The 27,189-nt window shown below is 37.2% G+C and overlaps 51 non-coding genes across 51 annotated transcripts; 26 read left to right on the top strand and 25 right to left on the bottom strand.

The window, feature by feature from the left end:
* Window positions 1-71: 71 nt before the first annotated feature.
* Window positions 72-144, top strand: TRNAM-CAU (transfer RNA methionine (anticodon CAU)). The gene has a single exon. It is a non-coding gene; the product is annotated as a tRNA-Met (tRNA).
* Window positions 145-1,104: 960 nt separating this feature from the next.
* Window positions 1,105-1,177, top strand: TRNAM-CAU (transfer RNA methionine (anticodon CAU)). Its single transcript has one exon. It is a non-coding gene; the product is annotated as a tRNA-Met (tRNA).
* Window positions 1,178-1,954: 777 nt separating this feature from the next.
* TRNAE-UUC (transfer RNA glutamic acid (anticodon UUC)) lies at window positions 1,955-2,026 on the bottom strand. Its single transcript has one exon. It is a non-coding gene; the product is annotated as a tRNA-Glu (tRNA).
* Window positions 2,027-2,140: 114 nt separating this feature from the next.
* Window positions 2,141-2,213, top strand: TRNAM-CAU (transfer RNA methionine (anticodon CAU)). The gene has a single exon. It is a non-coding gene; the product is annotated as a tRNA-Met (tRNA).
* Window positions 2,214-2,990: 777 nt separating this feature from the next.
* Window positions 2,991-3,062, bottom strand: TRNAE-UUC (transfer RNA glutamic acid (anticodon UUC)). The gene has a single exon. It is a non-coding gene; the product is annotated as a tRNA-Glu (tRNA).
* Window positions 3,063-3,176: 114 nt separating this feature from the next.
* Window positions 3,177-3,249, top strand: TRNAM-CAU (transfer RNA methionine (anticodon CAU)). Its single transcript has one exon. It is a non-coding gene; the product is annotated as a tRNA-Met (tRNA).
* Window positions 3,250-4,025: 776 nt separating this feature from the next.
* Window positions 4,026-4,097, bottom strand: TRNAE-UUC (transfer RNA glutamic acid (anticodon UUC)). Its single transcript has one exon. It is a non-coding gene; the product is annotated as a tRNA-Glu (tRNA).
* A 963-nt stretch (window positions 4,098-5,060) lies between these two features.
* TRNAE-UUC (transfer RNA glutamic acid (anticodon UUC)) lies at window positions 5,061-5,132 on the bottom strand. The gene has a single exon. It is a non-coding gene; the product is annotated as a tRNA-Glu (tRNA).
* A 114-nt stretch (window positions 5,133-5,246) lies between these two features.
* TRNAM-CAU (transfer RNA methionine (anticodon CAU)) lies at window positions 5,247-5,319 on the top strand. The gene has a single exon. It is a non-coding gene; the product is annotated as a tRNA-Met (tRNA).
* Window positions 5,320-6,096: 777 nt separating this feature from the next.
* On the bottom strand, window positions 6,097-6,168 carry TRNAE-UUC (transfer RNA glutamic acid (anticodon UUC)). Its single transcript has one exon. It is a non-coding gene; the product is annotated as a tRNA-Glu (tRNA).
* Window positions 6,169-6,282: 114 nt separating this feature from the next.
* Window positions 6,283-6,355, top strand: TRNAM-CAU (transfer RNA methionine (anticodon CAU)). Its single transcript has one exon. It is a non-coding gene; the product is annotated as a tRNA-Met (tRNA).
* Window positions 6,356-7,131: 776 nt separating this feature from the next.
* TRNAE-UUC (transfer RNA glutamic acid (anticodon UUC)) lies at window positions 7,132-7,203 on the bottom strand. Its single transcript has one exon. It is a non-coding gene; the product is annotated as a tRNA-Glu (tRNA).
* Window positions 7,204-7,317: 114 nt separating this feature from the next.
* On the top strand, window positions 7,318-7,390 carry TRNAM-CAU (transfer RNA methionine (anticodon CAU)). Its single transcript has one exon. It is a non-coding gene; the product is annotated as a tRNA-Met (tRNA).
* A 777-nt stretch (window positions 7,391-8,167) lies between these two features.
* TRNAE-UUC (transfer RNA glutamic acid (anticodon UUC)) lies at window positions 8,168-8,239 on the bottom strand. Its single transcript has one exon. It is a non-coding gene; the product is annotated as a tRNA-Glu (tRNA).
* A 114-nt stretch (window positions 8,240-8,353) lies between these two features.
* On the top strand, window positions 8,354-8,426 carry TRNAM-CAU (transfer RNA methionine (anticodon CAU)). Its single transcript has one exon. It is a non-coding gene; the product is annotated as a tRNA-Met (tRNA).
* Window positions 8,427-9,203: 777 nt separating this feature from the next.
* TRNAE-UUC (transfer RNA glutamic acid (anticodon UUC)) lies at window positions 9,204-9,275 on the bottom strand. The gene has a single exon. It is a non-coding gene; the product is annotated as a tRNA-Glu (tRNA).
* A 114-nt stretch (window positions 9,276-9,389) lies between these two features.
* TRNAM-CAU (transfer RNA methionine (anticodon CAU)) lies at window positions 9,390-9,462 on the top strand. Its single transcript has one exon. It is a non-coding gene; the product is annotated as a tRNA-Met (tRNA).
* A 776-nt stretch (window positions 9,463-10,238) lies between these two features.
* TRNAE-UUC (transfer RNA glutamic acid (anticodon UUC)) lies at window positions 10,239-10,310 on the bottom strand. The gene has a single exon. It is a non-coding gene; the product is annotated as a tRNA-Glu (tRNA).
* Window positions 10,311-10,424: 114 nt separating this feature from the next.
* Window positions 10,425-10,497, top strand: TRNAM-CAU (transfer RNA methionine (anticodon CAU)). Its single transcript has one exon. It is a non-coding gene; the product is annotated as a tRNA-Met (tRNA).
* Window positions 10,498-11,274: 777 nt separating this feature from the next.
* On the bottom strand, window positions 11,275-11,346 carry TRNAE-UUC (transfer RNA glutamic acid (anticodon UUC)). Its single transcript has one exon. It is a non-coding gene; the product is annotated as a tRNA-Glu (tRNA).
* Window positions 11,347-11,460: 114 nt separating this feature from the next.
* Window positions 11,461-11,533, top strand: TRNAM-CAU (transfer RNA methionine (anticodon CAU)). Its single transcript has one exon. It is a non-coding gene; the product is annotated as a tRNA-Met (tRNA).
* A 777-nt stretch (window positions 11,534-12,310) lies between these two features.
* Window positions 12,311-12,382, bottom strand: TRNAE-UUC (transfer RNA glutamic acid (anticodon UUC)). The gene has a single exon. It is a non-coding gene; the product is annotated as a tRNA-Glu (tRNA).
* A 114-nt stretch (window positions 12,383-12,496) lies between these two features.
* On the top strand, window positions 12,497-12,569 carry TRNAM-CAU (transfer RNA methionine (anticodon CAU)). The gene has a single exon. It is a non-coding gene; the product is annotated as a tRNA-Met (tRNA).
* A 776-nt stretch (window positions 12,570-13,345) lies between these two features.
* TRNAE-UUC (transfer RNA glutamic acid (anticodon UUC)) lies at window positions 13,346-13,417 on the bottom strand. Its single transcript has one exon. It is a non-coding gene; the product is annotated as a tRNA-Glu (tRNA).
* Window positions 13,418-13,531: 114 nt separating this feature from the next.
* TRNAM-CAU (transfer RNA methionine (anticodon CAU)) lies at window positions 13,532-13,604 on the top strand. The gene has a single exon. It is a non-coding gene; the product is annotated as a tRNA-Met (tRNA).
* A 777-nt stretch (window positions 13,605-14,381) lies between these two features.
* On the bottom strand, window positions 14,382-14,453 carry TRNAE-UUC (transfer RNA glutamic acid (anticodon UUC)). Its single transcript has one exon. It is a non-coding gene; the product is annotated as a tRNA-Glu (tRNA).
* Window positions 14,454-14,567: 114 nt separating this feature from the next.
* Window positions 14,568-14,640, top strand: TRNAM-CAU (transfer RNA methionine (anticodon CAU)). Its single transcript has one exon. It is a non-coding gene; the product is annotated as a tRNA-Met (tRNA).
* Window positions 14,641-15,416: 776 nt separating this feature from the next.
* Window positions 15,417-15,488, bottom strand: TRNAE-UUC (transfer RNA glutamic acid (anticodon UUC)). Its single transcript has one exon. It is a non-coding gene; the product is annotated as a tRNA-Glu (tRNA).
* Window positions 15,489-15,602: 114 nt separating this feature from the next.
* TRNAM-CAU (transfer RNA methionine (anticodon CAU)) lies at window positions 15,603-15,675 on the top strand. Its single transcript has one exon. It is a non-coding gene; the product is annotated as a tRNA-Met (tRNA).
* Window positions 15,676-16,451: 776 nt separating this feature from the next.
* Window positions 16,452-16,523, bottom strand: TRNAE-UUC (transfer RNA glutamic acid (anticodon UUC)). Its single transcript has one exon. It is a non-coding gene; the product is annotated as a tRNA-Glu (tRNA).
* Window positions 16,524-16,637: 114 nt separating this feature from the next.
* TRNAM-CAU (transfer RNA methionine (anticodon CAU)) lies at window positions 16,638-16,710 on the top strand. Its single transcript has one exon. It is a non-coding gene; the product is annotated as a tRNA-Met (tRNA).
* Window positions 16,711-17,487: 777 nt separating this feature from the next.
* Window positions 17,488-17,559, bottom strand: TRNAE-UUC (transfer RNA glutamic acid (anticodon UUC)). The gene has a single exon. It is a non-coding gene; the product is annotated as a tRNA-Glu (tRNA).
* A 114-nt stretch (window positions 17,560-17,673) lies between these two features.
* TRNAM-CAU (transfer RNA methionine (anticodon CAU)) lies at window positions 17,674-17,746 on the top strand. The gene has a single exon. It is a non-coding gene; the product is annotated as a tRNA-Met (tRNA).
* A 776-nt stretch (window positions 17,747-18,522) lies between these two features.
* TRNAE-UUC (transfer RNA glutamic acid (anticodon UUC)) lies at window positions 18,523-18,594 on the bottom strand. Its single transcript has one exon. It is a non-coding gene; the product is annotated as a tRNA-Glu (tRNA).
* Window positions 18,595-18,708: 114 nt separating this feature from the next.
* On the top strand, window positions 18,709-18,781 carry TRNAM-CAU (transfer RNA methionine (anticodon CAU)). Its single transcript has one exon. It is a non-coding gene; the product is annotated as a tRNA-Met (tRNA).
* Window positions 18,782-19,558: 777 nt separating this feature from the next.
* Window positions 19,559-19,630, bottom strand: TRNAE-UUC (transfer RNA glutamic acid (anticodon UUC)). The gene has a single exon. It is a non-coding gene; the product is annotated as a tRNA-Glu (tRNA).
* Window positions 19,631-19,744: 114 nt separating this feature from the next.
* On the top strand, window positions 19,745-19,817 carry TRNAM-CAU (transfer RNA methionine (anticodon CAU)). The gene has a single exon. It is a non-coding gene; the product is annotated as a tRNA-Met (tRNA).
* Window positions 19,818-20,593: 776 nt separating this feature from the next.
* Window positions 20,594-20,665, bottom strand: TRNAE-UUC (transfer RNA glutamic acid (anticodon UUC)). Its single transcript has one exon. It is a non-coding gene; the product is annotated as a tRNA-Glu (tRNA).
* A 114-nt stretch (window positions 20,666-20,779) lies between these two features.
* Window positions 20,780-20,852, top strand: TRNAM-CAU (transfer RNA methionine (anticodon CAU)). The gene has a single exon. It is a non-coding gene; the product is annotated as a tRNA-Met (tRNA).
* Window positions 20,853-21,629: 777 nt separating this feature from the next.
* Window positions 21,630-21,701, bottom strand: TRNAE-UUC (transfer RNA glutamic acid (anticodon UUC)). Its single transcript has one exon. It is a non-coding gene; the product is annotated as a tRNA-Glu (tRNA).
* A 114-nt stretch (window positions 21,702-21,815) lies between these two features.
* Window positions 21,816-21,888, top strand: TRNAM-CAU (transfer RNA methionine (anticodon CAU)). Its single transcript has one exon. It is a non-coding gene; the product is annotated as a tRNA-Met (tRNA).
* Window positions 21,889-22,665: 777 nt separating this feature from the next.
* TRNAE-UUC (transfer RNA glutamic acid (anticodon UUC)) lies at window positions 22,666-22,737 on the bottom strand. Its single transcript has one exon. It is a non-coding gene; the product is annotated as a tRNA-Glu (tRNA).
* Window positions 22,738-22,851: 114 nt separating this feature from the next.
* Window positions 22,852-22,924, top strand: TRNAM-CAU (transfer RNA methionine (anticodon CAU)). Its single transcript has one exon. It is a non-coding gene; the product is annotated as a tRNA-Met (tRNA).
* Window positions 22,925-23,700: 776 nt separating this feature from the next.
* On the bottom strand, window positions 23,701-23,772 carry TRNAE-UUC (transfer RNA glutamic acid (anticodon UUC)). Its single transcript has one exon. It is a non-coding gene; the product is annotated as a tRNA-Glu (tRNA).
* Window positions 23,773-23,886: 114 nt separating this feature from the next.
* Window positions 23,887-23,959, top strand: TRNAM-CAU (transfer RNA methionine (anticodon CAU)). Its single transcript has one exon. It is a non-coding gene; the product is annotated as a tRNA-Met (tRNA).
* Window positions 23,960-24,736: 777 nt separating this feature from the next.
* On the bottom strand, window positions 24,737-24,808 carry TRNAE-UUC (transfer RNA glutamic acid (anticodon UUC)). Its single transcript has one exon. It is a non-coding gene; the product is annotated as a tRNA-Glu (tRNA).
* Window positions 24,809-24,922: 114 nt separating this feature from the next.
* TRNAM-CAU (transfer RNA methionine (anticodon CAU)) lies at window positions 24,923-24,995 on the top strand. Its single transcript has one exon. It is a non-coding gene; the product is annotated as a tRNA-Met (tRNA).
* A 776-nt stretch (window positions 24,996-25,771) lies between these two features.
* Window positions 25,772-25,843, bottom strand: TRNAE-UUC (transfer RNA glutamic acid (anticodon UUC)). Its single transcript has one exon. It is a non-coding gene; the product is annotated as a tRNA-Glu (tRNA).
* Window positions 25,844-25,957: 114 nt separating this feature from the next.
* Window positions 25,958-26,030, top strand: TRNAM-CAU (transfer RNA methionine (anticodon CAU)). Its single transcript has one exon. It is a non-coding gene; the product is annotated as a tRNA-Met (tRNA).
* A 777-nt stretch (window positions 26,031-26,807) lies between these two features.
* On the bottom strand, window positions 26,808-26,879 carry TRNAE-UUC (transfer RNA glutamic acid (anticodon UUC)). Its single transcript has one exon. It is a non-coding gene; the product is annotated as a tRNA-Glu (tRNA).
* A 114-nt stretch (window positions 26,880-26,993) lies between these two features.
* Window positions 26,994-27,066, top strand: TRNAM-CAU (transfer RNA methionine (anticodon CAU)). The gene has a single exon. It is a non-coding gene; the product is annotated as a tRNA-Met (tRNA).
* Window positions 27,067-27,189: the final 123 nt, after the last annotated feature.

The raw sequence follows: 27,189 nt of genomic DNA, 5'->3' as shown, positions 1-27,189 counted from the left end.
TTTTACTGATATCGGAAATTTGTTAAACCAAAATGCCTCACCTTTTCTAATCCATATCTAAGGCTACAGTTGCCTTGTTAGCGCAGTTGGTAGCGCGTCAGTCTCATAATCTGAAGGTCGTGAGTTCAAGCCTCACACAGGGCATTTTTATTGATGTCTATTTTGGGAGCATGGCATTGCAATATGAGAGATGCAGTCCTGTTTCTAACAAACTAGACTGATAGCATCAAAATGTTACCTTTCAGAAAGAGTTGTGTCATCTGTTTATAATTGCAGATAAGCCTTAATAATTCACCTGACCTATAAAAGATTTCAGACCAGCAATAAAAGATAATATGTCAAATAACTCATCCAAGATGTACCCATTTAGGGGAAAAAAAGCATAAAGTATTTTTCATTCTATTTGTCACGACTGCTGTCCTCAGAACAGTGCATTGTAACTTGAGAGTTAAAACTCTTTCTTGTAAAGTTGCCAGATCACCTATCCGGATTGAAGGAATTTTCTCTTTATAACAGGACTTAACATCTGTAAATTTGTTTTAACGCCAAAGGATTTTAGACCATAACTAATGGAAAAGGTGTTTTCAGATCACTTGACACATTTGTAACATTTTTTTATTTTATTTTTCATGCAGCTGGAATCAATGATTGAAAAGGGGAGCATAATGCATTGTTCTATTCTTTGTGATTTTTGTCCTCAGAGAGCCCATTTCTCACAGTTTCATAATACCTGGAAATTTTACCTGTGATAAGGCCAATGATAATGGCAAAGCAGTTGCCCAAAACCTCGTCACAATTAGTAGCAGTGGATCACGTCTGCAATTGGAACCACATCAGACACAAGGAAACATCTGGCTACAACTATTAGTTTTTGTTGCTCTGCTTTTGAATCTGTTTAGAAACAGCAAAAAGATTCCATTCCCATACCGGGAGTCGAAACCAGGCCGCCTGGGTGAAAACCAGGAATCCTTATCGCTAGACCATATGGGAAGCTGAAATAAATCTCCTTCAAAGTTTCATACAAGGAAAACATTTTTACTAATATCGGAAATTTGTTAAACCAAAATGCCTCACCTTTTCTAATCCAAATCTAAGGCTACAGTTGTCTTGTCAGCGCAGTTGGTAGCGCGTCAGTTTCATAATCTGAAGGTCGTGAGTTCAAGCCTCACACAGGGCATTTTTATTGATGTCTGTTTTGGGAGCATGGCATTACAATATGAGAGATGCAGTCCTGTTTCTAACAAACTAGACCGATTGCATCAAAATGTTACCTTTCAGAAAGAGTTGTGTCTTCTGTTTATAATTGCAGATAAGCTTTAATAATTTACCTGACCTATAAAAGTTTTCAGACCAGCAATAAAAGAAAAGATGTCAAATAACTCATCCAAGATCTACCCCATTTAGGGGAAAAAAAGCATAAAGCATTTTTCATTCTATTTGTCATGACTGTTGTCCTCAGAACAGTGCATTGTAACTTGAGAGTTAAAACTCTGTTTCTTGTAAAGTTGCCAGAACACCTATCCGGATTGAAGGGATTTTCTCTTTATAACAGAACTTAACATCTGTAAATTTGTTTTAACGCCAAAGGATTTTAGACCATAACTAATGGAAAAGGTGTTTTCCAATCACTTGACACATTTGTAACATTTTTTTATTTTATTTTTCATGCAGCTGGAATCAATGATGGAAAAGGGGAGCATAATGCATTGTTCTATTCTTTGTGATTTTTGTCCTCAGAGAGCCCATTTCTCACAGTTTCATAATACCTGGAAATTTTACCTGTGATAAGGCCAATGATAATGGCACAGCAGTTGCCCAAAACCTCGTCACAATTAGTAGCAGTGGATCACGTCTGCAATTGGAACCACATCAGACACAAGGAAACATCTGGCTACAACTATTAGTTTTTGTTGCTCTGCTTTTGAATCTGTTTAGAAACAACAATAAGATTCTATTCCCATACCGGAAGTCGAACCCGGGCCGCCTGGGTGAAAACCAGGAATCCTTATCGCTAGACCATATGGGAAGCTGAAATAAATCTCCTTCAAAGTTTCATACAAGGAAAACATTTTTACTGATATCGGAAATTTGTTAAACCAAAATGCCTTACCTTTTCTAATCCAAATCTAAGGCTACATTTGTCTTGTCAGCGCAGTTGGTAGCGCGTCAGTCTCATAATCTGAAGGTCGTGAGTTCAAGCTTCACACAGGGCATTTTTATTGATGTCTGTTTTGGGAGCATGGCATTACAATATGAGAGATGCAGTCCTGTTTCTAACAAACTAGACTGATTGCATCAAAATGTTACCTTTCAGAAAGAGTTGTGTCTTCTGTTTATAATTGCAGATAAGCTTTAATAATTTACCTGACCTATAAAAGTTTTCAGACCAGCAATAAAAGAAAAGATGTCAAATAACTCATCCAAGATCTACCCCATTTAGGGGGAAAAAAGCATAAAGCATTTTTCATTCTATTTGTCATGACTGTTGTCCTCAGAACAGTGCATTGTAACTTGAGAGTTAAAACTCTGTTTCTTGTAAAGTTGCCAGAACACCTATCCGGATTGAAGGGATTTTCTCTTTATAACAGGACTTAACATCTGTAAATTTGTTTTAACGCCAAAGGATTTTAGACCATAACTAATGGAAAAGGTGTTTTCAGATCACTTGACACATTTGTAAAAATGTTTTATTTTATTTTTCATGCAGCTGGAATCAATGATTGAAAAGGGGAGCATAATGCATTGTTCTATTCTTTGTGATTTTTGTCCTCAGAGAGCCCATTTCTCACAGTTTCATAATACCTGGAAATTTTACCTGTGATAAGGCCAATGATAATGGCACAGCAGTTGCCCAAAACCTCGTCACAATTAGTAGCAGTGGATCACGTCTGCAATAGGAACCACATCAGACACAAGGAAACATCTGGCTACAACTATTAGTTTTTGTTGCTCTGCTTTTGAATCTGTTTAGAAACAGCAATAAGATTCCATTCCCATACCGGGAGTCGAACCCGGGCCGCCTGGGTGAAAACCAGGAATCCTTATCGCTAGACCATATGGGAAGCTGAAATAAATCTCCTTCAAAGTTTCATACAAGGAAAACATTTTTACTGATATCGGAAATTTGTTAAACCAAAATGCCTCACCCTTTCTAATCCAAATCTAAGGCTACAGTTGCCTTGTCAGCGCAGTTGGTAGCGCGTCAGTTTCATAATCTGAAGGTCGTGAGTTCAAGCCTCACACAGGGCATTTTTATTGATGTCTGTTTTGGGAGCATGGCATTACAATATGAGAGATGCAGTCCTGTTTCTAACAAACTAGACTGATAGCATCAAAATGTTACCTTTCAGAAAGAGTTGTGTCATCTGTTTATAATTGCAGATAAGCTTTAATAATTCACCTGACCTATAAAAGATTTCAGACCAGTAATAAAAGAAAAGATGTCAAATAACTCATCCAAGATGTACCCATTTAGGGGAAAAAAAGCATAAAGCATTTTTCATTCTATTTGTCATGACTGTTGTCCTCAGAACAGTGCATTGTAACTTGAGAGTTAAAACTCTGTTTCTTGTAAAGTTGCCAGAACACCTATCCGGATTGAAGGAATTTTCTCTTTATAACAGCACTTAACATCTGTAAATTTGATTTAACGCCAAAGGATTTTAGACCATAACTAATGGAAAAGGTGTTTTCAGATCACTTGACACATTTGTAACATTTTTTTATTTTATTTTTCATGCAGCTGGTATCAATGATGGAAAAGTGGAGCATAATGCATTGTTCTATTCTTTGTGATTTTTGTCCTCAGAGAGCCCATTTCTCACAGTTTCATAATACCTGGAAATTTTACCTGTGATAAGGCCAATGATAATGGCACAGCAGTTGCCCAAAACCTTGTCACAATTAGTAGCAGTGGATCACGTCTGCAATTGGAACCACATCAGACACAAGGAAACATCTGGCTTCAACTATTAGTTTTTGTTCCTCTGCATTTGAAACTGTTTAGAAACAACAATAAGATTCCATTCCCATACCGGGAGTCGAACCCGGGCCGCCTGGGTGAAAACCAGGAATCCTTACCGCTAGACCATATGGGAAGCTGAAATAAATCTACTTCAAAGTTTCATACAAGGAAAACATTTTTACTGATATCGGAAATTTGTTAAACCAAAATGCCTCACCTTTTCTAATCCAAATCTAAGGCTACAGTTTCCTTGTTAGCGCAGTTGGTAGCACGTAAGTCTCATAATCTGAAGTTTGTGAGTTCAAGCCTCACACAGGGCATTTTTATTGATGTCTGTTTTGGGAGCATGGCATTGCAATATGAGAGATGCAGTCCTGTTTCTAACAAACTAGACTGATTGCATCAAAATGTTACCTTTCAGAAAGAGTTGTGTCATCTGTTTATAATTGCAGATAAGCTTTAATAATTCACCTGACCTATAGAAGATTTCAGACCAGCAATAAAAGAAAAGATGTCAAATAACTCATCCAAGATGTACCCATTTAGGGGAAAAAAAGCATAAAGCAGTTTTCATTCTATTTGTCATGACTGTTGTCCTCAGAACAGTGCATTGTAACTTGAGAGTTAAAACTCTGTTTCTTGTAAAGTTGCCAGAACACCTGTCCGTATTGAAGGAATTTTCTCTTTATAACAGGACTTAACATCTGTAAATTTGTTTTAACGCCAAAGGATTTTAGACCATAACTAATGGAAAAGGTGTTTTCAGATCACTTGACACATTTGTAACATTTTTTTATTTTATTTTTCATGCAGCTGGAATCAATGATGGAAAAGGGGAGCATAATGCATTGTTCTATTCTTTGTAATTTTTGTCCTCAGAGAGCCCATTTCTCACAGTTTCATAATACCTGGAAATTTTACCTGTGATAAGGCCAATGATAATGGCACAGCAGTTGCCCAAAACCTTGTCACAATTAGTAGCAGTGGATCACGTCTGCAATTGGAACCACATCAGACACAAGGAAACATCTGGCTACAACTATTAGTTTTTGTTCCTCTGCTTTTGAATCTGTTTAAAAACAACAATAAGATTCTATTCCCATACCGGGAGTCGAACCCGGGCCGCCTGGGTGAAAACCAGGAATCTTTACCGCTAGACCATATGGGAAGCTGAAATAAATCTCCTTCAAAGTTTCATACAAGGAAAACATTTTTACTGATATCGGAAATTTGTTAAACCAAAATGCCTCACCTTTTCTAATCCAAAAATAAGCCAACAGTTGCCTTGTTATCGCAGTTGGTAGCGCGTCAGTCTCATAATCTGAAGGTCGTGAGTTCAAGCCTCACGCAAGGCATTTTTATTGATGTCTATTTTGGGAGCATGGCGTTGCAATATGAGAGATGCAGTCCTGTTTCTAACAAACTAGACTGATTGCATCAAAATGTTACCTTTCAGAAAGAGTTGTGTCATCTGTTTATAATTGCAGATAAGCTTTAATAATTCACCTGACCTATAAAAGATTTCAGACCAGCAATAAAAGAAAAGATGTCAAATAACTCATCCAAGATCTACCCCATTTAGGGGAAAAAAAGCATAAAGCATTTTTCATTCTATTTGTCATGACTGTTGTCCTCAGAACAGTGCATTGTAACTTGAGAGTTAAAACTCTGTTTCTTGTAAAGTTGCCAGAACACCTGTCCGGATTGAAGGAATTTTCTCTTTATAACAGGACTTAACATCTGTAAATTTGTTTTAACGCCAAAGGATTTTAGACCATAACTAATGGAAAAGGTGTTTTCAGATCACTTGACACATTTGTAACATTTTTTTATTTTATTTTTCATGCAGCTGGAATCAATGATGGAAAAGGGGAGCATAATGCATTGTTCTATTCTTTGTGATTTTTGTCCTCATAGAGCCCATTTCTCACAGTTTCATAATACCTGGAAATTTTACCTGTGATAAGGCCAATGATAATGGCACAGCAGTTGCCCAAAACCTTGTCACAATTAGTAGCAGTGGATCACGTCTGCAATTGGAACCACATCAGACACAAGGAAACATCTGGCTACAACTATTAGTTTTTGTTCCTCTGCATTTGAATCTGTTTAGAAACAACAATAAGATTCCATTCCCATACCGGGAGTCGAACCCGGGCCGCCTGGGTGAAAACCAGGAATCTTTACCGCTAGACCATATGGGAAGCTGAAATAAATCTCCTTCAAAGTTTCATACAAGGAAAACATTTTTACTGATATCGGAAATTTGTTAAACCAAAATGCCTCACCTTTTCTAATCCAAAAATAAGCCAACAGTTGCCTTGTTATCGCAGTTGGTAGCGCGTCAGTCTCATAATCTGAAGGTCGTGAGTTCAAGCCTCACGCAAGGCATTTTTATTGATGTCTATTTTGGGAGCATGGCGTTGCAATATGAGAGATGCAGTCCTGTTTCTAACAAACTAGACTGATTGCATCAAAATGTTACCTTTCAGAAAGAGTTGTGTCATCTGTTTATAATTGCAGATAAGCTTTAATAATTCACCTGACCTATAAAAGTTTTCAGACCAGCAATAAAAGAAAAGATGTCAAATAACTCATCCAAGATGTACCCATTTAGGGGAAAAAAAGCATAAAGCATTTTTCATTCTATTTGTCATGACTGTTGTCCTCAGAACAGTGCATTGTAACTTGAGAGTTAAAACTCTGTTTCTTGTAAAGTTGCCAGAACACCTATCCGGATTGAAGGGATTTTCTCTTTATAACAGAACTTAACATCTGTAAATTTGTTTTAACGCCAAAGGATTTTAGACCATAACTAATGGAAAAGGTGTTTTCAGATCACTTGACACATTTGTAACATTTTTTTATTTTATTTTTCATGCAGCTGGAATCAATGATGGAAAAGGGGAGCATAATGCATTGTTCTATTCTTTGTGATTTTTGTCCTCAGAGAGCCCATTTCTCACAGTTTCATAATACCTGGAAATTTTACCTGTGATAAGGCCAATGATAATGGCACAGCAGTTGCCCAAAACCTCGTCACAATTAGTAGCAGTGGATCACGTCTGCAATTGGAACCACATCAGACACAAGGAAACATCTGGCTACAACTATTAGTTTTTGTTGCTCTGCTTTTGAATCTGTTTAGAAACAACAATAAGATTCTATTCCCATACCGGGAGTCGAACCCGGGCCGCCTGGGTGAAAACCAGGAATCCTTATCGCTAGACCATATGGGAAGCTGAAATAAATCTCCTTCAAAGTTTCATACAAGGAAAACATTTTTACTGATATCGGAAATTTGTTAAACCAAAATGCCTCACCTTTTCTAATCCAAATCTAAGGCTACATTTGTCTTGTCAGCGCAGTTGGTAGCGCGTCAGTCTCATAATCTGAAGGTCGTGAGTTCAAGCTTCACACAGGGCATTTTTATTGATGTCTGTTTTGGGAGCATGGCATTACAATATGAGAGATGCAGTCCTGTTTCTAACAAACTAGACTGATTGCATCAAAATGTTACCTTTCAGAAAGAGTTGTGTCTTCTGTTTATAATTGCAGATAAGCTTTAATAATTCACCTGACCTATAAAAGTTTTCAGACCAGCAATAAAAGAAAAGATGTCAAATAACTCATCCAAGATCTACCCCATTTAGGGGGAAAAAAGCATAAAGCATTTTTCATTCTATTTGTCATGACTGTTGTCCTCAGAACAGTGCATTGTAACTTGAGAGTTAAAACTCTGTTTCTTGTAAAGTTGCCAGAACACCTATCCGGATTGAAGGGATTTTCTCTTTATAACAGGACTTAACATCTGTAAATTTGTTTTAACGCCAAAGGATTTTAGACCATAACTAATGGAAAAGGTGTTTTCAGATCACTTGACACATTTGTAAAATTTTTTTATTTTATTTTTCATGCAGCTGGAATCAATGATTGAAAAGGGGAGCATAATGCATTGTTCTATTCTTTGTGATTTTTGTCCTCAGAGAGCCCATTTCTCACAGTTTCATAATACCTGGAAAGTTTACCTGTGATAAGGCCAATGATAATGGCACAGCAGTTGCCCAAAACCTCGTCACAATTAGTAGCAGTGGATCACGTCTGCAATAGGAACCACATCAGACACAAGGAAACATCTGGCTACAACTATTAGTTTTTGTTCCTCTGCTTTTGAATCTGTTTAAAAACAACAATAAGATTCTATTCCCATACCGGGAGTCGAACCCGGGCCGCCTGGGTGAAAACCAGGAATCTTTACCGCTAGACCATATGGGAAGCTGAAATAAATCTCCTTCAAAGTTTCATACAAGGAAAACATTTTTACTGATATCGGAAATTTGTTAAACCAAAATGCCTCACCTTTTCTAATCCAAAAATAAGCCAACAGTTGCCTTGTTATCGCAGTTGGTAGCGCGTCAGTCTCATAATCTGAAGGTCGTGAGTTCAAGCCTCACACAAGGCATTTTTATTGATGTCTATTTTGGGAGCATGGCGTTGCAATATGAGAGATGCAGTCCTGTTTCTAACAAACTAGACTGATTGCATCAAAATGTTACCTTTCAGAAAGAGTTGTGTCATCTGTTTATAATTGCAGATAAGCTTTAATAATTCACCTGACCTATAAAAGATTTCAGACCAGCAATAAAAGAAAAGATGTCAAATAACTCATCCAAGATCTACCCCATTTAGGGGAAAAAAAGCATAAAGCATTTTTCATTCTATTTGTCATGACTGTTGTCCTCAGAACAGTGCATTGTAACTTGAGAGTTAAAACTCTGTTTCTTGTAAAGTTGCCAGAACACCTGTCCGGATTGAAGGAATTTTCTCTTTATAACAGGACTTAACATCTGTAAATTTGTTTTAACGCCAAAGGATTTTAGACCATAACTAATGGAAAAGGTGTTTTCAGATCACTTGACACATTTGTAACATTTTTTTATTTTATTTTTCATGCAGCTGGAATCAATGATGGAAAAGGGGAGCATAATGCATTGTTCTATTCTTTGTGATTTTTGTCCTCAGAGAGCCCATTTCTCACAGTTTCATAATACCTGGAAATTTTACCTGTGATAAGGCCAATGATAATGGCACAGCAGTTGCCCAAAACCTTGTCACAATTAGTAGCAGTGGATCACGTCTGCAATTGGAACCACATCAGACACAAGGAAACATCTGGCTACAACTATTAGTTTTTGTTCCTCTGCATTTGAATCTGTTTAGAAACAACAATAAGATTCCATTCCCATACCGGGAGTCGAACCCGGGCCGCCTGGGTGAAAACCAGGAATCCTTACCGCTAGACCATATGGGAAACTGAAATAAATCTACTTCAAAGTTTCATACAAGGAAAACATTTTTACTGATATCGGAAATTTGTTAAACCAAAATGCCTCACCTTTTCTAATCCAAAAATAAGCCAACAGTTGCCTTGTTATCGCAGTTGGTAGCGCGTCAGTCTCATAATCTGAAGGTCGTGAGTTCAAGCCTCACACAGGGCATTTTTATTGATGTCTATTTTGGGAGCATGGCATTGCAATATGAGAGATGCAGTCCTGTTTCTAACAAACTAGACTGATTGCATCAAAATGTTACCTTTCAGAAAGAGTTGTGTCATCTGTTTATAATTGCAGATAAGCTTTAATAATTCACCTGACCTATAAAAGTTTTCAGACCAGCAATAAAAGAAAAGATGTCAAATAACTCATCCAAGATGTACCCATTTAGGGGAAAAAAAGCATAAAGCATTTTTCATTCTATTTGTCATGACTGTTGTCCTCAGAACAGTGCATTGTAACTTGAGAGTTAAAACTCTGTTTCTTGTAAAGTTGCCAGAACACCTATCCGGATTGAAGGAATTTTCTCTTTATAACAGCGCTTAACATCTGTAAATTTGTTTTAACGCCAAAGGATTTTAGACCATAACTAATGGAAAAGGTGTTTTCAGATCACTTGACACATTTGTAACATTTTTTTATTTTATTTTTCATGCAGCTGGAATCAATGATGGAAAAGGGGAGCATAATGCATTGTTCTATTCTTTGTGATTTTTGTCCTCAGAGAGCCCATTTCTCACAGTTTCATAATACCTGGAAATTTTACCTGTGATAAGGCCAATGATAATGGCACAGCAGTTGCCCAAAACCTTGTCACAATTAGTAGCAGTGGATCACGTCTACAATTGGAACCACATCAGACACAAGGAAACATCTGGCTACAACTATTAGTTTTTGTTCCTCTGCATTTGAATCTGTTTAGAAACAACAATAAGATTCCATTCCCATACCGGGAGTCGAACCCGGGCCGCCTGGGTGAAAACCAGGAATCCTTACCGCTAGACCATATGGGAAGCTGAAATAAATCTACTTCAAAGTTTCATACAAGGAAAACATTTTTACTGATATCGGAAATTTGTTAAACCAAAATGCCTCACCTTTTCTAATCCAAAAATAAGCCTACAGTTGCCTTGTTAGCGCAGTTGGTAGCGCGTTAGTCTCATAATCTGAAGGTCGTGAGTTCAAGCCTCACACAGGGCATTTTTATTGATGTCTATTTTGGGAGCATGGCATTGCAATATGAGAGATGCAGTCCTGTTTCTAACAAACTAGACCGATTGCATCAAAATGTTACCTTTCAGAAAGAGTTGTGTCTTCTGTTTATAATTGCAGATAAGCTTTAATAATTTACCTGACCTATAAAAGTTTTCAGACCAGCAATAAAAGAAAAGATGTCAAATAACTCATCCAAGATCTACCCCATTTAGGGGAAAAAAAGCATAAAGCATTTTTCATTCTATTTGTCATGACTGTTGTCCTCAGAACAGTGCATTGTAACTTGAGAGTTAAAACTCTGTTTCTTGTAAAGTTGCCAGAACACCTATCCGGATTGAAGGGATTTTCTCTTTATAACAGAACTTAACATCTGTAAATTTGTTTTAACGCCAAAGGATTTTAGACCATAACTAATGGAAAAGGTGTTTTCAGATCACTTGACACATTTGTAACATTTTTTTATTTTATTTTTCATGCAGCTGGAATCAATGATGGAAAAGGGGAGCATAATGCATTGTTCTATTCTTTGTGATTTTTGTCCTCAGAGAGCCCATTTCTCACAGTTTCATAATACCTGGAAATTTTACCTGTGATAAGGACAATGATAATGGCACAGCAGTTGCCCAAAACCTCGTCACAATTAGTAGCAGTGGATCACGTCTGCAATTGGAACCACATCAGACACAAGGAAACATCTGGCTACAACTATTAGTTTTTGTTGCTCTGCTTTTGAATCTGTTTAGAAACAACAATAAGATTCTATTCCCATACCGGGAGTCGAACCCGGGCCGCCTGGGTGAAAACCAGGAATCCTTATCGCTAGACCATATGGGAAGCTGAAATAAATCTCCTTCAAAGTTTCATACAAGGAAAACATTTTTACTGATATCGGAAATTTGTTAAACCAAAATGCCTCACCTTTTCTAATCCAAATCTAAGGCTACATTTGTCTTGTCAGCGCAGTTGGTAGCGCGTCAGTCTCATAATCTGAAGGTCGTGAGTTCAAGCTTCACACAGGGCATTTTTATTGATGTCTGTTTTGGGAGCATGGCATTACAATATGAGAGATGCAGTCCTGTTTCTAACAAACTAGACTGATTGCATCAAAATGTTACCTTTCAGAAAGAGTTGTGTCTTCTGTTTATAATTGCAGATAAGCTTTAATAATTTACCTGACCTATAAAAGTTTTCAGACCAGCAATAAAAGAAAAGATGTCAAATAACTCATCCAAGATCTACCCCATTTAGGGGAAAAAAAGCATAAAGCATTTTTCATTCTATTTGTCATGACTGTTGTCCTCAGAACAGTGCATTGTAACTTGAGAGTTAAAACTCTGTTTCTTGTAAAGTTGCCAGAACACCTATCCGGATTGAAGGGATTTTCTCTTTATAACAGGACTTAACATCTGTAAATTTGTTTTAACGCCAAAGGATTTTAGACCATAACTAATGGAAAAGGTGTTTTCAGATCACTTGACACATTTGTAAAAATTTTTTATTTTATTTTTCATGCAGCTGGAATCAATGATTGAAAAGGGGAGCATAATGCATTGTTCTATTCTTTGTGATTTTTGTCCTCAGAGAGCCCATTTCTCACAGTTTCATAATACCTGGAAATTTTACCTGTGATAAGGCCAATGATAATGGCACAGCAGTTGCCCAAAACCTCGTCACAATTAGTAGCAGTGGATCACGTCCGCAATAGGAACCACATCAGACACAAGGAAACATCTGGCTACAACTATTAGTTTTTGTTCCTCTGCATTTGAAACTGTTTAGAAACAACAATAAGATTCCATTCCCATACCGGGAGTCGAACCCGGGCCGTCTGGGTGAAAACCAGGAATCCTTACCGCTAGACCATATGGGAAGCTGAAATAAATCTACTTCAAAGTTTCATACAAGGAAAACATTTTTACTGATATCGGAAATTTGTTAAACCAAAATGCCTCACCTTTTCTAATCCAAATCTAAGGCTACAGTTGCCTTGTTAGCGCAGTTGGTAGCACGTAAGTCTCATAATCTGAAGTTCGTGAGTTCAAGCCTCACACAGGGCATTTTTATTGATGTCTATTTTGGGAGCATGGCATTGCAATATGAGAGATGCAGTCCTGTTTCTAACAAACTAGACTGATTGCATCAAAATGTTACCTTTCAGAAAGAGTTGTGTCATCTGTTTATAATTGCAGATAAGCTTTAATAATTCACCTGACCTATAAAAGATTTCAGACCAGCAATAAAAGAAAAGATGTCAAATAACTCATCCAAGATGTACCCATTTAGGGGAAAAAAAGCATAAAGCAGTTTTCATTCTATTTGTCATGACTGTTGTCCTCAGAACAGTGCATTGTAACTTGAGAGTTAAAACTCTGTTTCTTGTAAAGTTGCCAGAACACCTGTCCGTATTGAAGGAATTTTCTCTTTATAACAGGACTTAACATCTGTAAATTTGTTTTAACGCCAAAGGATTTTAGACCATAACTAATGGAAAAGGTGTTTTCAGATCACTTGACACATTTGTAACATTTTTTTATTTTATTTTTCATGCAGCTGGAATCAATGATGGAAAAGGGGAGCATAATGCATTGTTCTATTCTTTGTAATTTTTGTCCTCAGAGAGCCCATTTCTCACAGTTTCATAATACCTGGAAATTTTACCTGTGATAAGGCCAATGATAATGGCACAGCAGTTGCCCAAAACCTTGTCACAATTAGTAGCAGTGGATCACGTCTGCAATTGGAACCACATCAGACACAAGGAAACATCTGGCTACAACTATTAGTTTTTGTTCCTCTGCTTTTGAATCTGTTTAAAAACAACAATAAGATTCTATTCCCATACAGGGAGTCGAACCCGGGCCGCCTGGGTGAAAACCAGGAATCTTTACCGCTAGACCATATGGGAAGCTGAAATAAATCTCCTTCAAAGTTTCATACAAGGAAAACATTTTTACTGATATCGGAAATTTGTTAAACCAAAATGCCTCACCTTTTCTAATCCAAAAATAAGCCAACAGTTGCCTTGTTATCGCAGTTGGTAGCGCGTCAGTCTCATAATCTGAAGGTCGTGAGTTCAAGCCTCACACAGGGCATTTTTATTGATGTCTATTTTGGGAGCATGGCGTTGCAATATGAGAGATGCAGTCCTGTTTCTAACAAACTAGACTGATTGCATCAAAATGTTACCTTTCAGAAAGAGTTGTGTCATCTGTTTATAATTGCAGATAAGCTTTAATAATTCACCTGACCTATAAAAGTTTTCAGACCAGCAATAAAAGAAAAGATGTCAAATAACTCATCCAAGATCTACCCCATTTAGGGGAAAAAAAGCATAAAGCATTTTTCATTCTATTTGTCATGACTGTTGTCCTCAGAACAGTGCATTGTAACTTGAGAGTTAAAACTCTGTTTCTTGTAAAGTTGCCAGAACACCTGTCCGTATTGAAGGAATTTTCTCTTTATAACAGGACTTAACATCTGTAAATTTGTTTTAACGCCAAAGGATTTTAGACCATAACTAATGGAAAAGGTGTTTTCAGATCACTTGACACATTTGTAACATTTTTTTATTTTATTTTTCATGCAGCTGGAATCAATGATGGAAAAGGGGAGCATAATGCATTGTTCTATTCTTTGTGATTTTTGTCCTCAGAGAGCCCATTTCTCACAGTTTCATAATACCTGGAAATTTTACCTGTGATAAGGCCATTGATAATGGCACAGCAGTTGCCCAAAACCTTGTCACAATTAGTAGCAGTGGATCACGTCTGCAATTGGAACCACATCAGACACAAGGAAACATCTGGCTACAACTATTAGTTTTTGTTCCTCTGCATTTGAATCTGTTTAGAAACAACAATAAGATTCCATTCCCATACCGGGAGTCGAACCCGGGCCGCCTGGGTGAAAACCAGGAATCCTTACCGCTAGACCATATGGGAAGCTGAAATAAATCTACTTCAAAGTTTCATACAAGGAAAACATTTTTACTGATATCGGAAATTTGTTAAACCAAAATGCCTCACCTTTTCTAATCCAAAAATAAGCCAACAGTTGCCTTGTTATCGCAGTTGGTAGCGCGTCAGTCTCATAATCTGAAGGTCGTGAGTTCAAGCCTCACACAGGGTATTTTTATTGATGTCTATTTTGGGAGCATGGCATTGCAATATGAGAGATGCAGTCCTGTTTCTAACAAACTAGACTGATTGCATCAAAATGTTACCTTTCAGAAAGAGTTGTGTCATCTGTTTATAATTGCAGATAAGCTTTAATAATTCACCTGACCTATAAAAGTTTTCAGACCAGCAATAAAAGAAAAGATGTCAAATAACTCATCCAAGATGTACCCATTTAGGGGAAAAAAAGCATAAAGCATTTTTCATTCTATTTGTCATGACTGTTGTCCTCAGAACAGTGCATTGTAACTTGAGAGTTAAAACTCTGTTTCTTGTAAAGTTGCCAGAACACCTATCCGGATTGAAGGAATTTTCTCTTTATAACAGCACTTAACATCTGTAAATTTGTTTTAACGCCAAAGGATTTTAGACCATAACTAATGGAAAAGGTGTTTTCAGATCACTTGACACATTTGTAACATTTTTTTATTTTATTTTTCATGCAGCTGGTATCAATGATGGAAAAGGGGAGCATAATGCATTGTTCTATTCTTTGTGATTTTTGTCCTCAGAGAGCCCATTTCTCACAGTTTCATAATACCTGGAAATTTTACCTGTGATAAGGCCAATGATAATGGCACAGCAGTTGCCCAAAACCTTGTCACAATTAGTAGCAGTGGATCACGTCTGCAATTGGAACCACATCAGACACAAGGAAACATCTGGCTACAACTATTAGTTTTTGTTCCTCTGCATTTGAAACTGTTTAGAAACAACAATAAGATTCCATTCCCATACCGGGAGTCGAACCCGGGCCGCCTGGGTGAAAACCAGGAATCCTTACCGCTAGACCATATGGGAAGCTGAAATAAATCTACTTCAAAGTTTCATACAAGGAAAACATTTTTACTGATATCGGAAATTTGTTAAACCAAAATGCCTCACCTTTTCTAATCCAAATCTAAGGCTACAGTTGCCTTGTTAGCGCAGTTGGTAGCACGTAAGTCTCATAATCTGAAGTTCGTGAGTTCAAGCCTCACACAGGGCATTTTTATTGATGTCTGTTTTGGGAGCATGGCATTGCAATATGAGAGATGCAGTCCTGTTTCTAACAAACTAGACTGATTGCATCAAAATGTTACCTTTCAGAAAGAGTTGTGTCATCTGTTTATAATTGCAGATAAGCTTTAATAATTCACCTGACCTATAAAAGATTTCAGACCAGCAATAAAAGAAAAGATGTCAAATAACTCATCCAAGATGTACCCATTTAGGGGAAAAAAAGCATAAAGCAGTTTTCATTCTATTTGTCATGACTGTTGTCCTCAGAACAGTGCATTGTAACTTGAGAGTTAAAACTCTGTTTCTTGTAAAGTTGCCAGAACACCTGTCCGTATTGAAGGAATTTTCTCTTTATAACAGGACTTAACATCTGTAAATTTGTTTTAACGCCAAAGGATTTTAGACCATAACTAATGGAAAAGGTGTTTTCAGATCACTTGACACATTTGTAACATTTTTTTATTTTATTTTTCATGCAGCTGGAATCAATGATGGAAAAGGGGAGCATAATGCATTGTTCTATTCTTTGTAATTTTTGTCCTCAGAGAGCCCATTTCTCACAGTTTCATAATACCTGGAAATTTTACCTGTGATAAGGCCAATGATAATGGCACAGCAGTTGCCCAAAACCTTGTCACAATTAGTAGCAGTGGATCACGTCTGCAATTGGAACCACATCAGACACAAGGAAACATCTGGCTACAACTATTAGTTTTTGTTCCTCTGCTTTTGAATCTGTTTAAAAACAACAATAAGATTCTATTCCCATACCGGGAGTCGAACCCAGGCCGCCTGGGTGAAAACCAGGAATCTTTACCGCTAGACCATATGGGAAGCTGAAATAAATCTCCTTCAAAGTTTCATACAAGGAAAACATTTTTACTGATATCGGAAATTTGTTAAACCACAATGCCTCACCTTTTCTAATCCAAAAATAAGCCAACAGTTGCCTTGTTATCGCAGTTGGTAGCGCGTCAGTCTCATAATCTGAAGGTCGTGAGTTCAAGCCTCACACAGGGCATTTTTATTGATGTCTATTTTGGGAGCATGGCGTTGCAATATGAGAGATGCAGTCCTGTTTCTAACAAACTAGACTGATTGCATCAAAATGTTACCTTTCAGAAAGAGTTGTGTCATCTGTTTATAATTGCAGATAAGCTTTAATAATTCACCTGACCTATAAAAGATTTCAGACCAGCAATAAAAGAAAAGATGTCAAATAACTCATCCAAGATCTACCCCATTTAGGGGAAAAAAAGCATAAAGCATTTTTCATTCTATTTGTCATGACTGTTGTCCTCAGAACAGTGCATTGTAACTTGAGAGTTAAAACTCTGTTTCTTGTAAAGTTGCCAGAACACCTGTCCGGATTGAAGGAATTTTCTCTTTATAACAGGACTTAACATCTGTAAATTTGTTTTAACGCCAAAGGATTTTAGACCATAACTAATGGAAAAGGTGTTTTCAGATCACTTGACATATTTGTAACATTTTTTTATTTTATTTTTCATGCAGCTGGAATCAATGATGGAAAAGGGGAGCATAATGCATTGTTCTATTCTTTGTGATTTTTGTCCTCAGAGAGCCCATTTCTCACAGTTTCATAATACCTGGAAATTTTACCTGTGATAAGGCCAATGATAATGGCACAGCAGTTGCCCAAAACCTTGTCACAATTAGTAGCAGTGGATCACGTCTGCAATTGGAACCACATCAGACACAAGGAAACATCTGGCTACAACTATTAGTTTTTGTTCCTCTGCATTTGAATCTGTTTAGAAACAACAATAAGATTCTATTCCCATACCGGGAGTCGAACCCGGGCCGCCTGGGTGAAAACCAGGAATCCTTACCGCTAGACCATATGGGAAACTGAAATAAATCTACTTCAAAGTTTCATACAAGGAAAACATTTTTACTGATATCGGAAATTTGTTAAACCAAAATGCCTCACCTTTTCTAATCCAAAAATAAGCCAACAGTTGCCTTGTTATCGCAGTTGGTAGCGCGTCAGTCTCATAATCTGAAGGTCGTGAGTTCAAGCCTCACACAGGGCATTTTTATTGATGTCTATTTTGGGAGCATGGCATTGCAATATGAGAGATGCAGTCCTGTTTCTAACAAACTAGACTGATTGCATCAAAATGTTACCTTTCAGAAAGAGTTGTGTCATCTGTTTATAATTGCAGATAAGCTTTAATAATTCACCTGACCTATAAAAGTTTTCAGACCAGCAATAAAAGAAAAGATGTCAAATAACTCATCCAAGATGTACCCATTTAGGGGAAAAAAAGCATAAAGCATTTTTCATTCTATTTGTCATGACTGTTGTCCTCAGAACAGTGCATTGTAACTTGAGAGTTAAAACTCTGTTTCTTGTAAAGTTGCCAGAACACCTATCCGGATTGAAGGAATTTTCTCTTTATAACAGCGCTTAACATCTGTAAATTTGTTTTAACGCCAAAGGATTTTAGACCATAACTAATGGAAAAGGTGTTTTCAGATCACTTGACACATTTGTAACATTTTTTTATTTTATTTTTCATGCAGCTGGAATCAATGATGGAAAAGGGGAGCATAATGCATTGTTCTATTCTTTGTGATTTTTGTCCTCAGAGAGCCCATTTCTCACAGTTTCATAATACCTGGAAATTTTACCTGTGATAAGGCCAATGATAATGGCACAGCAGTTGCCCAAAACCTTGTCACAATTAGTAGCAGTGGATCACGTCTACAATTGGAACCACATCAGACACAAGGAAACATCTGGCTACAACTATTAGTTTTTGTTCCTCTGCATTTGAATCTGTTTAGAAACAACAATAAGATTCCATTCCCATACCGGGAGTCGAACCCGGGCCGCCTGGGTGAAAACCAGGAATCCTTACCGCTAGACCATATGGGAAGCTGAAATAAATCTACTTCAAAGTTTCATACAAGGAAAACATTTTTACTGATATCGGAAATTTGTTAAACCAAAATGCCTCACCTTTTCTAATCCAAATCTGAGGCTACAGTTTCCTTGTTAGCGCAGTTGGTAGCGCGTAAGTCTCATAATCTGAAGTTCGTGAGTTCAAGCCTCACACAGGGCATTTTTATTGATGTCTATTTTGGGAGCATGGCATTGCAATATGAGAGATGCAGTCCTGTTTCTAACAAACTAGACTGATTGCATCAAAATGTTACCTTTCAGAAAGAGTTGTGTCATCTGTTTATAATTGCAGATAAGCTTTAATAATTCACCTGACCTATAAAAGATTTCAGACCAGCAATAAAAGAAAATATGTCAAATAACTCATCCAAGATGTACCCATTTAGGGGAAAAAAAGCATAAAGCATTTTTCATTCTATTTGTCATGACTGTTGTCCTCAGAACAGTGCATTGTAACTTGAGAGTTAAAACTCTGTTTCTTGTAAAGTTGCCAGAACACCTGTCCGGATTGAAGGAATTTTCTCTTTATAACAGGACTTAACATCTGTAAATTTGTTTTAACGCCAAAGGATTTTAGACCATAACTAATGGAAAAGGTGTTTTCAGATCACTTGACACATTTGTAACATTTTTTTATTTTATTTTTCATGCAGCTGGAATCAATGATGGAAAAGGGGAGCATAATGCATTGTTCTATTCTTTGTGATTTTTTGTCCTCAGAGAGCCCATTTCTCACAGTTTCATAATACCTGGAAATTTTACCTGTGATAAGGCCATTGATAATGGCACAGCAGTTGCCCAAAACCTTGTCACAATTAGTAGCAGTGGATCACGTCTGCAATTGGAACCACATCAGACACAAGGAAACATCTGGCTACAACTATTAGTTTTTGTTCCTCTGCATTTGAATCTGTTTAGAAACAACAATAAGATTCCATTCCCATACCGGGAGTCGAACCCGGGCCGCCTGGGTGAAAACCAGGAATCCTTACCGCTAGACCATATGGGAAGCTGAAATAAATCTACTTCAAAGTTTCATACAAGGAAAACATTTTTACTGATATCGGAAATTTGTTAAACCAAAATGCCTCACCTTTTCTAATCCAAATCTAAGGCTACAGTTGCCTTGTTAGCGCAGTTGGTAGCACGTAAGTCTCATAATCTGAAGTTCGTGAGTTCAAGCCTCACACAGGGCATTTTTATTGATGTCTGTTTTGGGAGCATGGCATTGCAATATGAGAGATGCAGTCCTGTTTCTAACAAACTAGACTGATTGCATCAAAATGTTACCTTTCAGAAAGAGTTGTGTCATCTGTTTATAATTGCAGATAAGCTTTAATAATTCACCTGACCTATAAAAGATTTCAGACCAGCAATAAAAGAAAAGATGTCAAATAACTCATCCAAGATGTACCCATTTAGGGGAAAAAAAGCATAAAGCAGTTTTCATTCTATTTGTCATGACTGTTGTCCTCAGAACAGTGCATTGTAACTTGAGAGTTAAAACTCTGTTTCTTGTAAAGTTGCCAGAACACCTGTCCGTATTGAAGGAATTTTCTCTTTATAACAGGACTTAACATCTGTAAATTTGTTTTAACGCCAAAGGATTTTAGACCATAACTAATGGAAAAGGTGTTTTCAGATCACTTGACACATTTGTAACATTTTTTTATTTTATTTTTCATGCAGCTGGAATCAATGATGGAAAAGGGGAGCATAATGCATTGTTCTATTCTTTGTAATTTTTGTCCTCAGAGAGCCCATTTCTCACAGTTTCATAATACCTGGAAATTTTACCTGTGATAAGGCCAATGATAATGGCACAGCAGTTGCCCAAAACCTTGTCACAATTAGTAGCAGTGGATCACGTCTGCAATTGGAACCACATCAGACACAAGGAAACATCTGGCTACAACTATTAGTTTTTGTTCCTCTGCTTTTGAATCTGTTTAAAAACAACAATAAGATTCTATTCCCATACCGGGAGTCGAACCCGGGCCGCCTGGGTGAAAACCAGGAATCTTTACCGCTAGACCATATGGGAAGCTGAAATAAATCTCCTTCAAAGTTTCATACAAGGAAAACATTTTTACTGATATCGGAAATTTGTTAAACCAAAATGCCTCACCTTTTCTAATCCAAAAATAAGCCAACAGTTGCCTTGTTATCGCAGTTGGTAGCGCGTCAGTCTCATAATCTGAAGGTCGTGAGTTCAAGCCTCACACAGGGCATTTTTATTGATGTCTATTTTGGGAGCATGGCGTTGCAATATGAGAGATGCAGTCCTGTTTCTAACAAACTAGACTGATTGCATCAAAATGTTACCTTTCAGAAAGAGTTGTGTCATCTGTTTATAATTGCAGATAAGCTTTAATAATTCACCTGACCTATAAAAGATTTCAGACCAGCAATAAAAGAAAAGATGTCAAATAACTCATCCAAGATCTACCCCATTTAGGGGAAAAAAAGCATAAAGCATTTTTCATTCTATTTGTCATGACTGTTGTCCTCAGAACAGTGCATTGTAACTTGAGAGTTAAAACTCTGTTTCTTGTAAAGTTGCCAGAACACCTGTCCGGATTGAAGGAATTTTCTCTTTATAACAGGACTTAACATCTGTAAATTTGTTTTAACGCCAAAGGATTTTAGACCATAACTAATGGAAAAGGTGTTTTCAGATCACTTGACACATTTGTAACATTTTTTTATTTTATTTTTCATGCAGCTGGAATCAATGATGGAAAAGGGGAGCATAATGCATTGTTCTATTCTTTGTGATTTTTGTCCTCAGAGAGCCCATTTCTCACAGTTTCATAATACCTGGAAATTTTACCTGTGATAAGGCCAATGATAATGGCACAGCAGTTGCCCAAAACCTTGTCACAATTAGTAGCAGTGGATCACGTCTGCAATTGGAACCACATCAGACACAAGGAAACATCTGGCTACAACTATTAGTTTTTGTTCCTCTGCATTTGAATCTGTTTAGAAACAACAATAAGATTCTATTCCCATACCGGGAGTCGAACCCGGGCCGCCTGGGTGAAAACCAGGAATCCTTACCGCTAGACCATATGGGAAACTGAAATAAATCTACTTCAAAGTTTCATACAAGGAAAACATTTTTACTGATATCGGAAATTTGTTAAACCAAAATGCCTCACCTTTTCTAATCCAAATCTGAGGCTACAGTTTCCTTGTTAGCGCAGTTGGTAGCGCGTAAGTCTCATAATCTGAAGTTCGTGAGTTCAAGCCTCACACAGGGCATTTTTATTGATGTCTATTTTGGGAGCATGGCATTGCAATATGAGAGATGCAGTCCTGTTTCTAACAAACTAGACTGATTGCATCAAAATGTTACCTTTCAGAAAGAGTTGTGTCATCTGTTTATAATTGCAGATAAGCTTTAATAATTCACCTGACCTATAAAAGATTTCAGACCAGCAATAAAAGAAAATATGTCAAATAACTCATCCAAGATGTACCCATTTAGGGGAAAAAAAGCATAAAGCATTTTTCATTCTATTTGTCATGACTGTTGTCCTCAGAACAGTGCATTGTAACTTGAGAGTTAAAACTCTGTTTCTTGTAAAGTTGCCAGAACACCTGTCCGGATTGAAGGAATTTTCTCTTTATAACAGGACTTAACATCTGTAAATTTGTTTTAACGCCAAAGGATTTTAGACCATAACTAATGGAAAAGGTGTTTTCAGATCACTTGACACATTTGTAACATTTTTTTATTTTATTTTTCATGCAGCTGGAATCAATGATGGAAAAGGGGAGCATAATGCATTGTTCTATTCTTTGTGATTTTTTGTCCTCAGAGAGCCCATTTCTCACAGTTTCATAATACCTGGAAATTTTACCTGTGATAAGGCCATTGATAATGGCACAGCAGTTGCCCAAAACCTTGTCACAATTAGTAGCAGTGGATCACGTCTGCAATTGGAACCACATCAGACACAAGGAAACATCTGGCTACAACTATTAGTTTTTGTTCCTCTGCATTTGAATCTGTTTAGAAACAACAATAAGATTCCATTCCCATACCGGGAGTCGAACCCGGGCCGCCTGGGTGAAAACCAGGAATCCTTACCGCTAGACCATATGGGAAGCTGAAATAAATCTACTTCAAAGTTTCATACAAGGAAAACATTTTTACTGATATCGGAAATTTGTTAAACCAAAATGCCTCACCTTTTCTAATCCAAAAATAAGCCAACAGTTGCCTTGTTATCGCAGTTGGTAGCGCGTCAGTCTCATAATCTGAAGGTCGTGAGTTCAAGCCTCACACAGGGCATTTTTATTGATGTCTATTTTGGGAGCATGGCATTGCAATATGAGAGATGCAGTCCTGTTTCTAACAAACTAGACTGATTGCATCAAAATGTTACCTTTCAGAAAGAGTTGTGTCATCTGTTTATAATTGCAGATAAGCTTTAATAATTCACCTGACCTATAAAAGTTTTCAGACCAGCAATAAAAGAAAAGATGTCAAATAACTCATCCAAGATGTACCCATTTAGGGGAAAAAAAGCATAAAGCATTTTTCATTCTATTTGTCATGACTGTTGTCCTCAGAACAGTGCATTGTAACTTGAGAGTTAAAACTCTGTTTCTTGTAAAGTTGCCAGAACACCTATCCGGATTGAAGGAATTTTCTCTTTATAACAGCGCTTAACATCTGTAAATTTGTTTTAACGCCAAAGGATTTTAGACCATAACTAATGGAAAAGGTGTTTTCAGATCACTTGACACATTTGTAACATTTTTTTATTTTATTTTTCATGCAGCTGGAATCAATGATGGAAAAGGGGAGCATAATGCATTGTTCTATTCTTTGTGATTTTTGTCCTCAGAGAGCCCATTTCTCACAGTTTCATAATACCTGGAAATTTTACCTGTGATAAGGCCAATGATAATGGCACAGCAGTTGCCCAAAACCTTGTCACAATTAGTAGCAGTGGATCACGTCTACAATTGGAACCACATCAGACACAAGGAAACATCTGGCTACAACTATTAGTTTTTGTTCCTCTGCATTTGAATCTGTTTAGAAACAACAATAAGATTCCATTCCCATACCGGGAGTCGAACCCGGGCCGCCTGGGTGAAAACCAGGAATCCTTACCGCTAGACCATATGGGAAGCTGAAATAAATCTACTTCAAAGTTTCATACAAGGAAAACATTTTTACTGATATCGGAAATTTGTTAAACCAAAATGCCTCACCTTTTCTAATCCAAATCTGAGGCTACAGTTTCCTTGTTAGCGCAGTTGGTAGCGCGTAAGTCTCATAATCTGAAGTTCGTGAGTTCAAGCCTCACACAGGGCATTTTTATTGATGTCTATTTTGGGAGCATGGCATTGCAATATGAGAGATGCAGTCCTGTTTCTAACAAACTAGACTGATTGCATCAAAATGTTACCTTTCAGAAAGAGTTGTGTCATCTGTTTATAATTGCAGATAAGCTTTAATAATTCACCTGACCTATAAAAGATTTCAGACCAGCAATAAAAGAAAATATGTCAAATAACTCATCCAAGATGTACCCATTTAGGGGAAAAAAAGCATAAAGCATTTTTCATTCTATTTGTCATGACTGTTGTCCTCAGAACAGTGCATTGTAACTTGAGAGTTAAAACTCTGTTTCTTGTAAAGTTGCCAGAACACCTGTCCGGATTGAAGGAATTTTCTCTTTATAACAGGACTTAACATCTGTAAATTTGTTTTAACGCCAAAGGATTTTAGACCATAACTAATGGAAAAGGTGTTTTCAGATCACTTGACACATTTGTAACATTTTTTTATTTTATTTTTCATGCAGCTGGAATCAATGATGGAAAAGGGGAGCATAATGCATTGTTCTATTCTTTGTGATTTTTTGTCCTCAGAGAGCCCATTTCTCACAGTTTCATAATACCTGGAAATTTTACCTGTGATAAGGCCATTGATAATGGCACAGCAGTTGCCCAAAACCTTGTCACAATTAGTAGCAGTGGATCACGTCTGCAATTGGAACCACATCAGACACAAGGAAACATCTGGCTACAACTATTAGTTTTTGTTCCTCTGCATTTGAATCTGTTTAGAAACAACAATAAGATTCCATTCCCATACCGGGAGTCGAACCCGGGCCGCCTGGGTGAAAACCAGGAATCCTTACCGCTAGACCATATGGGAAGCTGAAATAAATCTACTTCAAAGTTTCATACAAGGAAAACATTTTTACTGATATCGGAAATTTGTTAAACCAAAATGCCTCACCTTTTCTAATCCAAATCTAAGGCTACAGTTGCCTTGTTAGCGCAGTTGGTAGCACGTAAGTCTCATAATCTGAAGTTCGTGAGTTCAAGCCTCACACAGGGCATTTTTATTGATGTCTGTTTTGGGAGCATGGCATTGCAATATGAGAGATGCAGTCCTGTTTCTAACAAACTAGACTGATTGCATCAAAATGTTACCTTTCAGAAAGAGTTGTGTCATCTGTTTATAATTGCAGATAAGCTTTAATAATTCACCTGACCTATAAAAGATTTCAGACCAGCAATAAAAGAAAAGATGTCAAATAACTCATCCAAGATGTACCCATTTAGGGGAAAAAAAGCATAAAGCAGTTTTCATTCTATTTGTCATGACTGTTGTCCTCAGAACAGTGCATTGTAACTTGAGAGTTAAAACTCTGTTTCTTGTAAAGTTGCCAGAACACCTGTCCGTATTGAAGGAATTTTCTCTTTATAACAGGACTTAACATCTGTAAATTTGTTTTAACGCCAAAGGATTTTAGACCATAACTAATGGAAAAGGTGTTTTCAGATCACTTGACACATTTGTAACATTTTTTTATTTTATTTTTCATGCAGCTGGAATCAATGATGGAAAAGGGGAGCATAATGCATTGTTCTATTCTTTGTAATTTTTGTCCTCAGAGAGCCCATTTCTCACAGTTTCATAATACCTGGAAATTTTACCTGTGATAAGGCCAATGATAATGGCACAGCAGTTGCCCAAAACCTTGTCACAATTAGTAGCAGTGGATCACGTCTGCAATTGGAACCACATCAGACACAAGGAAACATCTGGCTACAACTATTAGTTTTTGTTCCTCTGCTTTTGAATCTGTTTAAAAACAACAATAAGATTCTATTCCCATACCGGGAGTCGAACCCGGGCCGCCTGGGTGAAAACCAGGAATCTTTACCGCTAGACCATATGGGAAGCTGAAATAAATCTCCTTCAAAGTTTCATACAAGGAAAACATTTTTACTGATATCGGAAATTTGTTAAACCAAAATGCCTCACCTTTTCTAATCCAAAAATAAGCCAACAGTTGCCTTGTTATCGCAGTTGGTAGCGCGTCAGTCTCATAATCTGAAGGTCGTGAGTTCAAGCCTCACACAGGGCATTTTTATTGATGTCTATTTTGGGAGCATGGCGTTGCAATATGAGAGATGCAGTCCTGTTTCTAACAAACTAGACTGATTGCATCAAAATGTTACCTTTCAGAAAGAGTTGTGTCATCTGTTTATAATTGCAGATAAGCTTTAATAATTCACCTGACCTATAAAAGATTTCAGACCAGCAATAAAAGAAAAGATGTCAAATAACTCATCCAAGATCTACCCCATTTAGGGGAAAAAAAGCATAAAGCATTTTTCATTCTATTTGTCATGACTGTTGTCCTCAGAACAGTGCATTGTAACTTGAGAGTTAAAACTCTGTTTCTTGTAAAGTTGCCAGAACACCTGTCCGGATTGAAGGAATTTTCTCTTTATAACAGGACTTAACATCTGTAAATTTGTTTTAACGCCAAAGGATTTTAGACCATAACTAATGGAAAAGGTGTTTTCAGATCACTTGACACATTTGTAACATTTTTTTATTTTATTTTTCATGCAGCTGGAATCAATGATGGAAAAGGGGAGCATAATGCATTGTTCTATTCTTTGTGATTTTTGTCCTCAGAGAGCCCATTTCTCACAGTTTCATAATACCTGGAAATTTTACCTGTGATAAGGCCAATGATAATGGCACAGCAGTTGCCCAAAACCTTGTCACAATTAGTAGCAGTGGATCACGTCTGCAATTGGAACCACATCAGACACAAGGAAACATCTGGCTACAACTATTAGTTTTTGTTCCTCTGCATTTGAATCTGTTTAGAAACAACAATAAGATTCTATTCCCATACCGGGAGTCGAACCCGGGCCGCCTGGGTGAAAACCAGGAATCCTTACCGCTAGACCATATGGGAAACTGAAATAAATCTACTTCAAAGTTTCATACAAGGAAAACATTTTTACTGATATCGGAAATTTGTTAAACCAAAATGCCTCACCTTTTCTAATCCAAATCTGAGGCTACAGTTTCCTTGTTAGCGCAGTTGGTAGCGCGTAAGTCTCATAATCTGAAGTTCGTGAGTTCAAGCCTCACACAGGGCATTTTTATTGATGTCTATTTTGGGAGCATGGCATTGCAATATGAGAGATGCAGTCCTGTTTCTAACAAACTAGACTGATTGCATCAAAATGTTACCTTTCAGAAAGAGTTGTGTCATCTGTTTA

The sequence above is a fragment of the Pseudophryne corroboree genome, chromosome 6 (assembly GCF_028390025.1).
Source record: "Pseudophryne corroboree isolate aPseCor3 chromosome 6, aPseCor3.hap2, whole genome shotgun sequence".
Taxonomy (NCBI): Eukaryota; Metazoa; Chordata; class Amphibia; order Anura; family Myobatrachidae; genus Pseudophryne; species Pseudophryne corroboree.
Note: the sequence above shows the minus strand (reverse complement) of the source record. Positions and strands in the feature narration are given on the sequence as shown.